The following is a 15,103-nucleotide window of genomic DNA, read 5'->3' as shown; positions in this document are numbered from 1 at the left end:
GATTGCTTTTTTAATCATTCAATCAAAGTAAGGACGAGCTAAGTAATTGAAACCTATACTCTTTAAGACCATATCGACGTCAACTGTAAGATTCAAGGAAAGGTATCCGTCTCTCAGACCAAAACGTGAACATAAATATTGATTTTTAAACGGAGACTCTAGGTTAGGTACTAGCAGTCAACAATTGTTAATGTTCTTAATTTGTACAGCTTTACTACCGAAGATAACGTTAGTTACCGCAAAGGTCAGTAAAATAGTACACAGGAGACCAACCATCACACAATTTCTTTGGAAATGTATATTGCCAACTGGTGTACAATACCTCAAATTTACACTTGTAGCAACACCATGATCAAACTGATCAGTGCCATGACCACAAATGCATAGCAATCATATTTTCATCTAGTACGCCTTGATCAAATAAACATCACCGTAAACATTCAACTATAAAACACTTTAAACAACAGGGTCAAAACCAACTGTTAATAATTCAATCATTATTTTGTTTACGGTATCAGAATATATGAATTTATAAATGTTTATTGATCCACTTATATTAAGGTTTCATTTAAAGGGGTTTTATGTGCAGAAAATGATTATCCACAATTATACTAACAAAAACATTACAAACAAGCTGTTTGGCTTTGAATGCTGGCAAAATAGTACATGTAAAGCCCGGTGTCAGTGGAAGTATGGATAAATATACAAACTGTTATCACTTTACTATGAAAAATTATCGCCATTAATTACAAGTATTTATTATCAATAGACAGTTCTTGTCATAAAGCCTCCAGATTTAAAATTATTTTTATGGATATATCAGATAGATATGCGGGATAGATTTCATAAAGCAACGTCCAGCTCTGAAAGAGGGCACATAATACGACAATCTAACAACCGGAACTTATCATTATTGATTCATATCTAGATTCACGTCGAGTAAGCAAACATAGTTCAGATATAATATATAACAACAAGAAATCGCATTAGTAAAAGAAACATACCTGTTTATTTATAAATTTATATTGTGGTTACAGATACAGTCAATGAAACACCCACTGGCAATAATACCGTTCACCGATATATCAGCATTATCAATGTCAGATTTATAAATACGTAACAACGACCATGATACAATATAATATCATTCGAAAGTTGATGGTCGTTTTCTTCAAACTGGCGAATGCCTGTGACTATTCCTCTTTTACAAGTATTTCTTAATGATATAAAAACTTCTATTTATTTTCAAACAACATTGCCGAGGTACTGATTTGGAATACCATACCCTGTCCAAATTTGCCATCTATTAAAATGCGCACGTATGCTTATACATTTAATCTCAATAAATATATTTACACCTTGTGTTTTATTATTTGGTATAAAATATTTAAAAAAACAACAGAATAGTTTAAATGGTTGGTATATATTAACTTAGCCTTGACGTCTTACTACGCGGAACAGCCTTAGCTACTCACCTTCCAGTCAGGACTCAACACTATAGGAACACTGTTGTTGCGGAGAAATAAAAATACAGCAGGTAAAATATAAATATGGTTTGGCATCAACACGATACTGCGATAAAATGCGCACAAATGCTAATAAAATTAATTTATAATAAATATATTTACACGTTGTTTTCTTTAGTTTTAGATATAAAATATTTTGAAAAAAATACAGAATAAATAAAACAGGTTTGTGTATATTAACTTAGTCTTGAAGGCTTACTAAGCGTAACAGCCTTAGCTACGCACCTTACAGTGAGGACTCAACATGATACAGGAACATTGTTGTTGCGGAGAAATAAAAATACAGCAAGTAAAATATTAGTATGGCTTGGCATCAACACGACACTGCGACACTGTAGGAGTTGAGCATTTAGAACAAGAAGTATCTTTAAAAAAGGTACTCGGCCGTGGTAAATCAGCGAGTCAAGTAGTGTCCAAACGGTTCGAATGTTCAACATGTAATAGACATTATTTTTTGGTTTAATTACTGTTTAGTAATCCCTGATTCAGTGCAGCTTTTTCAAAATAAATAAATAATAAAAATGCACACCATTACGGAGTATTGCAATGTTTGACTAAACAAGTTTTATTTTTCAATAAAGAAATATATTCACCCCTAAAAACGTAAACACCATGTGATACTGTATATAACAGTGACTGTGTTCTTGAGAACATCCCCTTAGAAAATATTGATCGGCTTGAAGGTAGTAAGCCAGTGTGCTTGTGACTTGCAAATAAATTCTCTTAAAAATATTACAATATCACTTTTCATTAAAAAGCATATTGCAATTTATATTTAACAAACTAATAGAATATAATGAGACATAAAGTAACTCTGCATACTACTTACATGTCACTAGTTCAAATTTTCTTCTTCTTTTTCATCGTCAGCAGTTGGTGAGAAGTATCCCCTAAGTTCTATATCAACAACTAATTTTCAGCACGTTAGCAAGTCAGAAACAATATGAATACTATTCCTAGCGTTTAACCAGTTGTGTTATCTTTAAAAGATGATCTGTCCTACTTTTGTGAAAAATATATTTCGCTTGGAAATAAATTCTTCATCTTGAACTTCAACTTCTTAAACTTCTTAAACAATCAGAGAATCTGAAGAGCTCGTTTCCGATACTCCTTTGTTTTATTTGGCTCATTTTTGAATGACCAATGGCATGTTTTGTTTACCTTTATAATTAGAAAGGAAGGCAAATAGAAATTAAGACAGCCTAACGCCTAAACAAACAGGAAGTAGAATATAGGTTTGCCCTGTCTGGTTTATTTGTGTATTATGCATTGTATGTTGTGGTTGTGTTAACTAGTTAAGTGTTTTGGGGCCATAGTCATTTGCTTCTTTCTAATGGTTTTGCTACTGCTCTTGTCTCCGTGGTTTTCATTGAATTATTGGACATAAAATGATAGCCATAATAGATTTTAAATCAATATTTTAAATGTTTTGTACTGAGTAATTTTTAGTACTATCATTTTTTCATCTTTATCATTCGGTAATGATTAGCACGAATGCAATAATCAAAGTGAAAGCTAAACCATAGAAAGATACTTTCTTTATGTAAAGGCCGTAACTGTATTATTAACTAATTTTAAAGTGTTTTTGTTTATTGTAATATGAACGAACACATGTTTTGTTATAGTTAATTGAAAGATAATACAAAATATCAATGCATAAACTAGTTTAAATAATATTTAGTTGATTACAACATTTTCCAAGTACTAAAAGTTAAGCAAGTAGTATTGTGGCTCGATTGATCGTCAATCAAGGTAAGTTTCTTATCGATATTTTTGTCATTTGCGAGAGTTCGTTAAAGTGACATAGCGCAAAAAAGAATGCATTGTTTTGTCTTTCGATCGGTGTATTGGTCACCATTCATGTTTGCATAGTTTCCAAGAACACTTCGATACAAAAATGTGTCCAGGAATGCAAACGCACGTAGCAATTGTTAAAATGTCAAAGCTTTAGACAAAAAGCCACATTCTTTTCAAATGTATTCCTTTTAATTGCTCAATAACGTTTTTTTATTTGTTTTATGAATATTCTATGCGATGCAAATTGTACAAAATACATTTTCTGAAGTATTTAAAATTTGGCAAACGCACATAGGCATTTTCATGAGTCAAAAGCACGTTGGCATTTTCATGAGGCAAACGCACTTAATCTTTCTAAAATGGCAAACGCACGTTGGCATTTTCATGAGGCAAACGCATGTAGTCTTTCTAAAATGGCAAACGCACATAGGCATTTTATAATAAGGATTTAACGTATTTGTCGTAAGCTTCTTCTATTTCTAATATCCACTACTATTGCGGTAGGATTTTTGAATTTATACATTATTATCTCAATGCTTACGGTCATAAGCATTAGGGAAAGTGAAACGCTTTGTGTAGTTTTATTAAGCTAGATAAGCCATCATTTAAAGATTTAAAAAAGCGTGTGTTTGCATGAGTCATATTTTTTATGAAAATGCCTTTACAGATGATATTCTTTTAACAAACAACAAATTGTGTACTATATATGCGAAGTAATTCAAGTGGCGCTTAATTAATGAATGTCATTGTCTGTTTCAGTGATGTCATTTGTTTACCGCGTTTGTGGAAGTGCGTTGAAAACGGCATCGGGGTTGAAATTGCATGAGCAACGACATGACGGTGTAGGAACATTTACATGATGATAGAAACATTTAACACCACGGAGAGCATGACGCGGCATATGTTAGTGTATTCTATAATAACATTTTTTTTGCATAATATAATTATAGTATTATTGTATATTTAAGCAACTATCTACCAGTCACAAGCTTAGGCGTTTTCATGAAAGGTTAACAAACTTTTGCAATTACAAGTTTTTTTTAAATTCAAATACAAATAGATATACTTTTAATTGCATATATGTTTTATATAGGTGCACCACACATGGATCCGATAAGTAGCTTCTGTGCCCGAAATGCATGCAGGTGTTCACCACACAGACGGACCTAAACAGGCATTGGTGTGGAGAAGATGGCACTACAAGTGTGGAATTTAAATAAAGGGGAAAATAGACCTGAAGGCTCATATGGACGGCCACACTGGCGAGAAATCATACCAGTGCGGTGAATTCCAGAAAAAAAGTATGATATATTTTCTATATTTTGATATAGTGTCTTCATGGTCATAAAAATTACAGTCATGGCCGATATTTTCAATGAAGTAAGATAATTCCACGAAAAACTGAATTTCGCCCGGAGTCATGTTCTTAAACCGTTCTATGCAAACACAGGGTTAATCGTTTGTTCGTGTACAATGTAGATATTTAAAATTCTATCAAATTTAATAGAATAAATACTTCAACTAGGAGTGGGAAAATAAAATTAGCAGAGTTATAGGTTCTCAGGCCCTGATTTCTCGAAACTTCTTAAGCTTAACAGACTTAAGTAGCTTAATTTGTTTGGCAACATTTTTTACTTTAGCCTGATATTGAAAAAAAATACAAATCACTTCAATAAACAGTAAAACATTTTCGAAAAAACATTAATATTTCACAGATTTTAGAAGAACAAAAATAGTGAACTTAGCTAAATAGTGGTTTAACAGACATAGGGATGGGGTTAGTAACTTTCATAACGACCTTCGAATGAATAATAACTCATACATATAGTGGGAACACTTGAAAGTCTGAAACAAATTATATATATATTCAGAGGTTAGTTATGCGATATACGGCGCAAAATATGGTTTTTTGCGCCCCGTATATCCCATATCGGGTCGCCTACTGAACCCGTAACGTATATATCACGTCGACAACCGGAACATTCATCGGAATCGGAAAATAGACGCCATTTTGGTACGATTCAAATTTGGTGACCCAATATGGAAAAATGTATATTAAGGGTCACGCGTGACCAATCCTGGACCAATGACGTTGCGTCATTTATGGTGGGGGGCGTGATATTGCTTTATATGGAGACGATAATCAAACAAATTATTATTGGAGTTCTTAATTATTTGTATTAATAATCATTTTTCGAAACATTCAAAGAAGCAGTTGCCTAGTGTGTTCCTTATATTCTATTTTCTTCTGTTTTATGAAGAAATCGGAGGGTACAACTCGGAATGTTTGGATTAGCTGGTCAGGCAAATAAAGTTTATCCACTGTCTCAATCCTAGTATTAAACGGTATAGGTTTTATTTATAAAAGGCATTCGACATACCACGTCTATTCTTTGTGCTGATACAGTAACCATTCAAAACTCACTGGAATATGCCCTTATACGTACATAACAATGGTTGTTGCGTTAAATGGAATGGTAATATATAGGGGCGGTTCAACGATTTAGCGCTAGGGGTGCGTTACTTAGGGGCATAAGATTCAGTCTTGGGCCCCTCACTCAGAACTGAAATTCAGTTGGTTTATATTTTGGCAGGTAAATTTGGGGGGTACTCACTCAAGACAATTTTTAGTCCGAAATGGTGTTTTGGGGGCGTATTTCATTACCTTTTTCTCCCATGTTGAAATAAAAATAGTAAATTTGGACAATTTTAGGGGAGGGGTTTGCCTATTTTAAAGCTTCATATGTATAAAAACAATCATATTAAACTTATAAGACAAGGATTTTACAGAGTGAGCGAAAAAGTTTATCCTAGCAGTTATGTATATTCATGCATTCACCGACCAATAAATTGTATTTGACAAAGGTGTTGCAGGATTAAACAGAGAACACAAACGAAAATACAAATTATATGCAAACTAAACCCTCATAAAACAGTCAATCTGGATATTAGTATGACCAGGGGACACAAATCTTGTTACTACTTTATAGTTCCAAATTGCAGTTATTCATACTGGGTGAAAATGTTTCAAATATTGCATTTCACTTGACGCTTGGAACGAATAAAAATGTGGCTCAGCATCTTATAAGATTCCAACTGAATAAATGCCCATTCTGCATGTTGTCGCAAAAACTAAAAGCAACAATGTAACAATGAGGAGCGAACTCACGAACCTTTCATTAAATACAAATAAACCACGAATTAAGCAAAAAAGCCAACGGATAATCTATAAATTTAAGTATGGCGAGAATAAAATGCTTAATGTTATCACTTCTACCATGGGTAAACATGCTAATTCTTCGAATGAATCTTTAATATATTATTGTATATCATTCAAAACCACACATAGACTGTGGTCATTAAAACAACATATTCTAACACTATTTTCTAATATTCAATAATGTTTAAATGTCCATGTAGTCTATGACACAATGTAAATGTATAGAATTGACATTTATCAACAAACAGGTAACCAGCTCAACAGTATGTTTTGTCTTCTGAACTAGCCTGGGTCTCAATAGGGTTACCGTTACCTGAAAAAAATAAAGGCCTTTAAATATGTCACATGGTTAAGTTTTACATAACACAATAAGCGCTGTCATTCTCTCGATAGCCAGTATACCGACTAGGGGGATTAAACACGGTGGAGTGCATGAATAATTTTAGAAATATTTAAAATGACTTATGTGTGTTTTTAGCTAAAGACCTTGTGAAAAGAAGGCTGAAACTTATTCAGCTGGCCGATTCATCTGAGTTGGGGTAGAAAGTCGTGGCCGAGTACGAGGTCAATCCTATTGCGTCTAACAGTAATGACGATAAGGGGATAAACAAGGCGGAAGCCAGAGCAGCAGAGGAAGGCTCGGTTAGAGAGCACCAAACGTTCGAACACCAAGAGGTGGCCGTATTCGTACAGGAAACCTGCGCAAGCACCCGAATCCCCAGCGGCTCCTGTAACTCAGCGTCAGGCGGTTCCAGCCAGCGGACAGCGTTCGCGTCCGAGGCTTTGCTTCTTATGTGGAATGCCCGGGCATTGGAAGTCGGAATGTGGCCAGAACAAGCATTACAATAATAAGATAAGTGCTATTAGTTTTGTTTGTAATAAAGACAGTGTTGGCTTCAAAGAGTATGCGGTTGAATTACAGGTTGGTACATTTACAAATAAGGGACATGTAAAAGGGTGTAACGGATCGGAGAGCGTCGATCAGGTATGTACAGATCAGTTTAGTACTGTTTATTCAGATGATGTTAAGGTACAAGAAAATTGAAAAAGCGACGTGGCTCAAATCTCATCGCCAGTAGGTCGTTTAAGGAAATCATTTAAAAAGTGGGAAGAAATTACCGAGGATATATATATTCTGGTACGGAATGGATATAAGCTTCCATTTAAGAGTCTACCTCCACACATTCATTTAAAGAACAAGAAGTCCGCAAGGGATAACCCGGCATTTGTAGAACCAGAAATACGCTCGTTGTTGGCAGAAGTGCACGGACAACCTTGGGTTGTGAACCCATTAACCGTGGCTTACGGCAAGTCTGGTAAACCTAGATTGGCCCTCGACTGTAGGCACATAAATCAATATTTGAATTTATTAAACATCAAGTTTGAGGATATTTCTATTGCTCTACAGATGTTTGACCGGTCAAGTCTTGTTTTCTCGTACGATTTGAGAAGCGCATATCACTATATAGATATTTTAAGTGCAATAGGACATACTTGGACTTCTCATGGTCGTTTGGATCAGAGACAAAGGTCTACAATTCCTTACCATTTGGCATATGTTCTGCCGGGTATATATTTTCCAAAAACTCTTGTTAAGTATCTTAAAGCTTTAGGGCACAGATTCATCATATTTGGCGATGACGGAATCGGTGGTCACGTTGATTTCCACCAGGCGGTTGTCAGCAGTAAGTTTGTCTTACAATGTTTGTTAGATTTAGTGTTTTTGATTGCGAATGAAAAAAGCAACTGGATTCAATCCTTGTTATCAAACTGGCTTGGGCATACATTAGATCAGATTGTATCTTTGAAAAGCGTCATGGGGAAAGAAGTTTGTCGGAAAACAGAATGCTTGCTCCCTAGAAAAAAAGTGGGATTCATATGTGTATGTGAACGGTACGGCTATGGCCGAGGTATTTTTCTGGAAGGTTAATGTTAGAAAATTAAATGCAATTTGCAAAGCATGGAGAGAAGATTGTATTATTGACGTTAACGTCTATTTTGATGCTAGCGCCGTATGCTACGATGGCTTTATTGAATTCTATTGCAAAAGACATGTAGCTTGTACAGGTGAGCTTAATATGATCGAGTCCATTTCATGCAATAGCGTTGGATTACATGATCTAGCAAAAACAACGAGTCATATTTCACCGCTAGTTTTACCCTGTGCAGGTTACAAGGCGCCACTGGGCGACACAAACGGCGAAATAACTAAGGTAAGCGAGACAAAACTGGTGCTCCCGGAATCGAGCAGTAGCAGGTTAACGCTCCAAAATGTATGCAAGGGTCAGCTTTTGCTCCCGGACGTGAGCTGTGGCAATTTAACGCTCCCGGAAGTGGGCGTGTGTTCGCTATTGCTCCCGGAAGTGAGCATTGCGTAGTGAAGTATCCCGGAAATTAGTCTTGGTTATCAAGTCGAGTGATACGACACGGTGCTCCCGGAAGTGAGTTGTTCCCGGTACGAACAACCGAAATCAGAAAGTTGTAGTGTACTTTCGGAGACGAGTTCTAGATTAGATACGCATGGCGAACTCCGGCAGGCAAATTTTTGTTTGACCAATAATGGTACGTTTGTAGATAACACTAGTACTGAGGTGGTCGGTTGTTGGCCTGAAAGCGAGTCCATGCAAAGTTCTAGTTTGACGATTCTGAGAGGTCAGCAAGTAAAGTTTACACAAACAATAAAAGTATATGCTATAGTTTGGCATCAGGAAGCAATATAGACAGTTTGCATAGAACATGCTTAGAGATTTACAATGTTTGTGAAACGCACGATATAAGATTCTGCGTTGACTAGATAGCTAGATCTTGAAATTCTAGGGCGGATCATTTAAGTAAATGCTTAGGTTATGACGATTGGTCTATAAGTGACACGGTATTTCATTATTTGGATAAAATACGGGGACCGCACACAGTTGATAGATTTTATACGCATTATAATAACATATGTTAAAGGTTTAATTCCAAATGTTGGGTTCCTGGTACGGAAGCCGTGAATTGTTTCAAACAATGTTGGTCTTTAGAATATAACTGGCTGGTACCACCACTAGTATGGTGGCAAAATGTATAAAGAAAATGGAAAGTGCATGTGCACTCTGATTATCCCGAGATGGGAGTCGGCTCCATTTTGGCCTTTGTTGATAGAGAAATCTTGCACATTTAAGCAATTTGTTAAAATGATTCACCATCTCCCAGTGATGGGATCCGTTTGTAAAGGCAAAGGCAATAACGGGGTATATGCCAAAGAACCATTAGTTTTCTAATGATGGCCTTGAGGTGACTTTTCGTTTAATCTTTTGTTATAAAGATGTTGATTATGCAACATGGAAAATATGTTTTATTGATTTATTCAAGTGTTGACTTAAGACTTGACCTAAAACGGAAATTCGAGGAGGCAGGGGTGGAAATAAAAACGAGGCACGCGTTGTGGACAGAATTGCAACACACATTCTAGCGTCAAGACCGGACGGGACAGTAGGTAAATATACATCTTTCTTGAAAGCATTTAGAGTTTTTTGTGGTGCTTAAGGATTTTCCACGAACCCTGCACAATCCATTCACGTTGCAATGTTTTTTGTCGAATTTGATAGACTCCTGCAAATCAGATGCAGTTATTTCAGCATCATTTTACGCTGTTAAGTGGTCTCCAACAGATAATTATATTGTGAAAAGCATGTTAGAATGTGCAAAGCGACATAACTCGTAACCTATTGTGAAATTTGATGTTTTGTCTACAGAGCATATTTTAAAACTATGTGACATGTATAAATATTGCACTGATGTAATTTCTTTACGTGATCTGTCATTTATACTTCTTAGTTCCGCAGGATTTTTTAGATTGAGTGAAGTCAGTGAATTGAGATGTAAAGATGTAAGGGTTTTTTTCTGATTATATGATAATAAACGTGCGTTTTAGTAAAACCGACGTGTATCGTGAAGGTAGAGATATATACGTTGCTAAAGGCGTCACTAGCGCGTGCCCCGTGGAAATGTTATCGAAGTCAAACATGTGTTTGTCTTTTGTGCGGAGGAACGTTAAGACGGTATATTACATGTTGAAAATTCGAACCATTCGGGCACTAGTTAACTCGCGTGTTTACTCGCCGGGTACCTCTTTGCAAGAAACTTCTTGTTCTTTATGCTCCCCTCCAACAGTATCGTGTTGAGGCCAAGCCATTTTTATATTTTACTTGCTGTATTTTGATTTCTCCGCAACAACAGTGTTCCAGTATCGTGTTGAATCCTGACTGGAAGGTGTGTAGCTAAGGCTGTTCCACGTAGTAAGCCTTCAAGGCTATGTTAATATACACAAACCTGTTTTAAAAATTCTGTATTTGTACAAAATAGTTTATATCTAATAATAAAGAAAAACAAATGTAAATATATTTATTGAAATTAATTGTATTAGCATTTGTGCGCATATTTTGGATGGAAAATTTAAACAGGGTAAAGGTATTCCAGATGAGTACCACGGCAATTTTGTTTGAAAATACATATACGTATTTACATCATTAAGAAATACGTGTAAAAGAGGAATAGTCACAGGCTTTCGCCTGTTCGAAGAAACGACCATCATGTTTCGAATGATTTTATACTGTGTCGTGGTCGTTGTTCCGCAATTTTAAATCTGGCACGTGTAATGCTGATATATCGGTGAATGGCATTACTGCCAGCGGGTGTTTCATTGACTGTATCAAGTCGGTAACCACAATACAAATTTATCAATAAACAGGTATGTTTCTTTTACTGTTGCGATTACTCGTTGTTATATATTATTTCTGAACTATGTTTGCTTACTCGACGTTAATCCAGAAATGTGTTGATAATGATCAGTTCAGGTTGTTTGATTGTCGTATTCTGTGCACTCGTTCTGTGCTGGGCGTTGCTTTATGAAATCTATCCCGCATATTTATCTGATATATCCATAAACAACAATTTTAAATATGGATGTTTTATAACAAGAACTGTCTAAAACCCCTTTAAATGATACCTTAATATACGTGGATCAATAAGCATTTATAAATTCATATATTTGAGTGTCTGATACCTTAAACAAAATAATGATTAAATTGTTGACAGTTGGTTCGGATTCTGTAGTTTTAAGTGTATTATAGTTAAATGTTGATGGTGATGTTTATCTGATCAAGGCGTTCTAAAAGTTAATATGATTGTTATGCATTCATGGTCATTGCACTAATGATGTATTTCCAAAGAAATTGTGTGATGGTTGGTCTCTTGTGTACTATTTTACTGAACGTTGTGATAACTAGCGTTATCTTCGGCAGTAAGGCGGTACAATTAAGAACTATTAATATTTCAAAAATGATGACTGCTAGTTCCTAACATAGAGTCTCCGTTTAAAAATTAATATTTATGTTCACGTTTTGGTCTGAGAGACGGATACCTTTCCTTGAATTCTACAGTTGACGTCGATATGGTCTAAAAGAGTATAGGTTTCAGTTACTTGGCTCGTCCTTACTGTGATTGAATGGTTTTAAAAGCAGTCTTTTTGTTACAGACGTTCAGCATCTCACACACCCGTTTCTCGAAACTTCTAAAGTTCCTTTCAAAGGATTAAGCTAAACTCTCTAGTTTTCTTTTCCTCCCACCTCAGATAAGTAGATCCAATAATTTAACCATGCTAAAAATTCTTATCTTGCCCACGGGCGAATATAAAATACCCGTATGGAACTCCTTTTTAATGGTGTTGTCTGTAGCGTCATGGAAACATTGTCTTGTGGCAATATCTAGATCGCTAATTGATTATTTCTCGCTTCAAATGTCTCCATAAAACAGTTTTCATGCACCTTTCAAAAAATAATGCTTCACTCTCCTTAGAACTATTTAAAGATCAATTTGACTATTAACATAATCTTAATCACTGCGCGCATATCCATGACAACCACGAATTATTACATATCCATACGCAATTATTTTCACTAAGCACAAAAGGGTACATTTTTTTTTTGTTTAACTGAGGTGGGAGAAAAAGCGTCTACCATAGCCGCTCGTTTAAGATAGGTTGATCCCGACCCTCGATTAGGGTGTATTGCGGAAACTCGGTAAACCTCGTTTCCGCAAAACACCCTACGCGAGGGTCTGAATGATCCTATCTTACACGAGCGGCCATAGAAGATACTGATAGTATATTATTAGCGTAATATTTACATCTTCAAGAGTTATTAGACATGAAATAGAAACTACCTTTATGATTATCACAATAAAGCTTATTATTTTTACCTAAATCACATAAAAGTATGTGTTTTATCTTATCGTAACAAGTTACTTAAGCCGTTAAGCTTTAGAAGTTTCGAGAAATTTTGCCATGACATTTATCTCGAGTGAAAATCATATATTATTCCGACTAAGCATTTATGACTCAATTTATCACGTGGTATACAGACACTGAGTATGAACTGGGGTTACCAGACAACGATGTTTAAACGGACGGTCAAGTATTAGTCATTTGGTCTTTTACTGACCCAGTACGGAAAAGGGGAGGGGGTCTGTAAAGTTTATAGGGGGCGAGGCGTAGTGGGTCAGTAACAGTCCAAATAACTGATTCATTTCATCGACCACCTCTCATCAGCAAAAAGTGGTTTTGAATGAAGAATGGATGAATGTCGGCTATTTTTGTCGACTATTGACTTTACTGACCCACTATAGACATATAGTGGGTCACCATGTGAATTCTCTTATCCAGTGCAAATGTCAGAAACTAGTGGGAGGTGAAATAAAGGACTATACAATCTATAATTGAATGACTCGTCAATTATTGTTCCTAAATGTGACTGAGGGATCTTGTAAAGCAACAACTACAAGAGTGGAGCGAAAACATATACATATATATGTTTATAATCATATATTATTTTTTTCATAGACAAAACTGATACTTTTGGATATGGCATCCGCTTCAGTGGCTAATACGTTTGTCATTATAATAATTAAAATATTCCTGTAATTATTATTTTAATAAGCTTTCAATATAATTTTTAAAGCGACTGACATATAGCCTGAGTATTTGAAATGGTACTCTTAGACTGTATAAATAAAACCACTTGCAAGATGTTTTGTCCAGATATTTTCTAGATTATAAGTATCTTCCATGGCCAAGAGTGTAAGATTCCGACCCGAGCGTAGGTTTTTTTTTTGCGGAAACTCGGTAAACCTCGTTTCCGCAAAAAAACACCCTGCACGAGAGTCAGGATGAACCTTTCTTACAAGAGCAGCTATGGTAGATGCTTTTTCTCCCACCTCAGTTTAACAAAATAAAGTAAAAATGCATTTTTTTACTGGAACTCTTTTGTGCTTAGTGAATATAATTGCGTATTGATATGCGATAATTCGTGGTTGTCGTGGATATGCGCGCAGTGATTCTGATAATGTTAATAGTCAAATCGGTCTTTAAATAGTTCTAAGGAGAGTGAAGCATTATTTCTTGCAAGGTGCGTGAAAACTGTTTTATGGTGACATTTGAAGCGAGAAAAAGTTAATAAGCGTTCTAAATATTGCCACAAGACAAGGTTTCTATGATGCTACAAACGACAAACTTCAACAAGGGAGGTAATTACAATGTGGCGACCATTAAAAAGGAGTTCCATACGGGCATTTTATCTTCGCTCGTGGGCAAGATAAGAATTTCTAGTATGATTAAATTATTGGATTCACTTATCTGAGGTGAGAGAAAATTATTCTCTTAATACATATTGCCCCATTTGTTGGTACAATCGCTAAAGTTTGACGATTCGCTATTTTAACGGTCGCTAAATATCTAAATTACGTCACCTGACGAGTCGCTAAATTTTCAGTAGTTGGTATACATAATGAAATTGTGATATAGCGAAATCGCTAAATTAACGTTACTTCCTGTTACTGTTGGGTTGTGGTTTTACTGGTTCCTGTTCACAAAAGCTGTCGTCTGCAGTTGTAAGCCTGAAAATTGAGAGTAAAAAGAAGGTAAAAAGCGTTAGTTTAAGATACAAGTTATGTGACCTTTTCCTTTTTACGTGCATGTCTTTAACATTATGATTATCGTGTTATGTTATTCTTCTCTGTATAAGATAATGCTTTTGACAAGTGGTTGGCCATAAAAGTTATGATACAGTTGCTTATGATAATAACAATAATAATAATAATAATAATAATAATAATTATAATAATAATAATAATAATAATAATAATAATAATAATAATAATAATAATAATAATAATAATAATAATAATAATATAATAATAATAATAATAATAATAATAATAATGATAATAATAATAATAATAAATAATAATAATAATAAGAATTGGTATTCGCCTGTCCTTATGGATAATGATACTATTTTATCCTCAATGATAAACATGCTTTTAAAATGGTATTTGTGGACTGTTTCAGGAACTGGTGTATGCGATAAAGATGACTTTAAGGGCGAAAAAGATCCCGACAAGAAAGACCAGAACATCGGTACAAATACAGGTACATTAATATTTGGACAAATTGACTAGGGACCGATTTCACGAACATGATAAGAAAAATCCCTTTTCCGGCTCCAATTAGAAAGGAATAATCATA

This window comes from Mya arenaria, chromosome 1 (genome assembly GCF_026914265.1).
Source record: "Mya arenaria isolate MELC-2E11 chromosome 1, ASM2691426v1".
In the NCBI taxonomy this organism is placed as follows: domain Eukaryota; kingdom Metazoa; phylum Mollusca; class Bivalvia; order Myida; family Myidae; genus Mya; species Mya arenaria.
The sequence above is the reverse complement of the archived record's forward strand: the minus strand, read 5'-3'. Positions refer to the sequence as shown.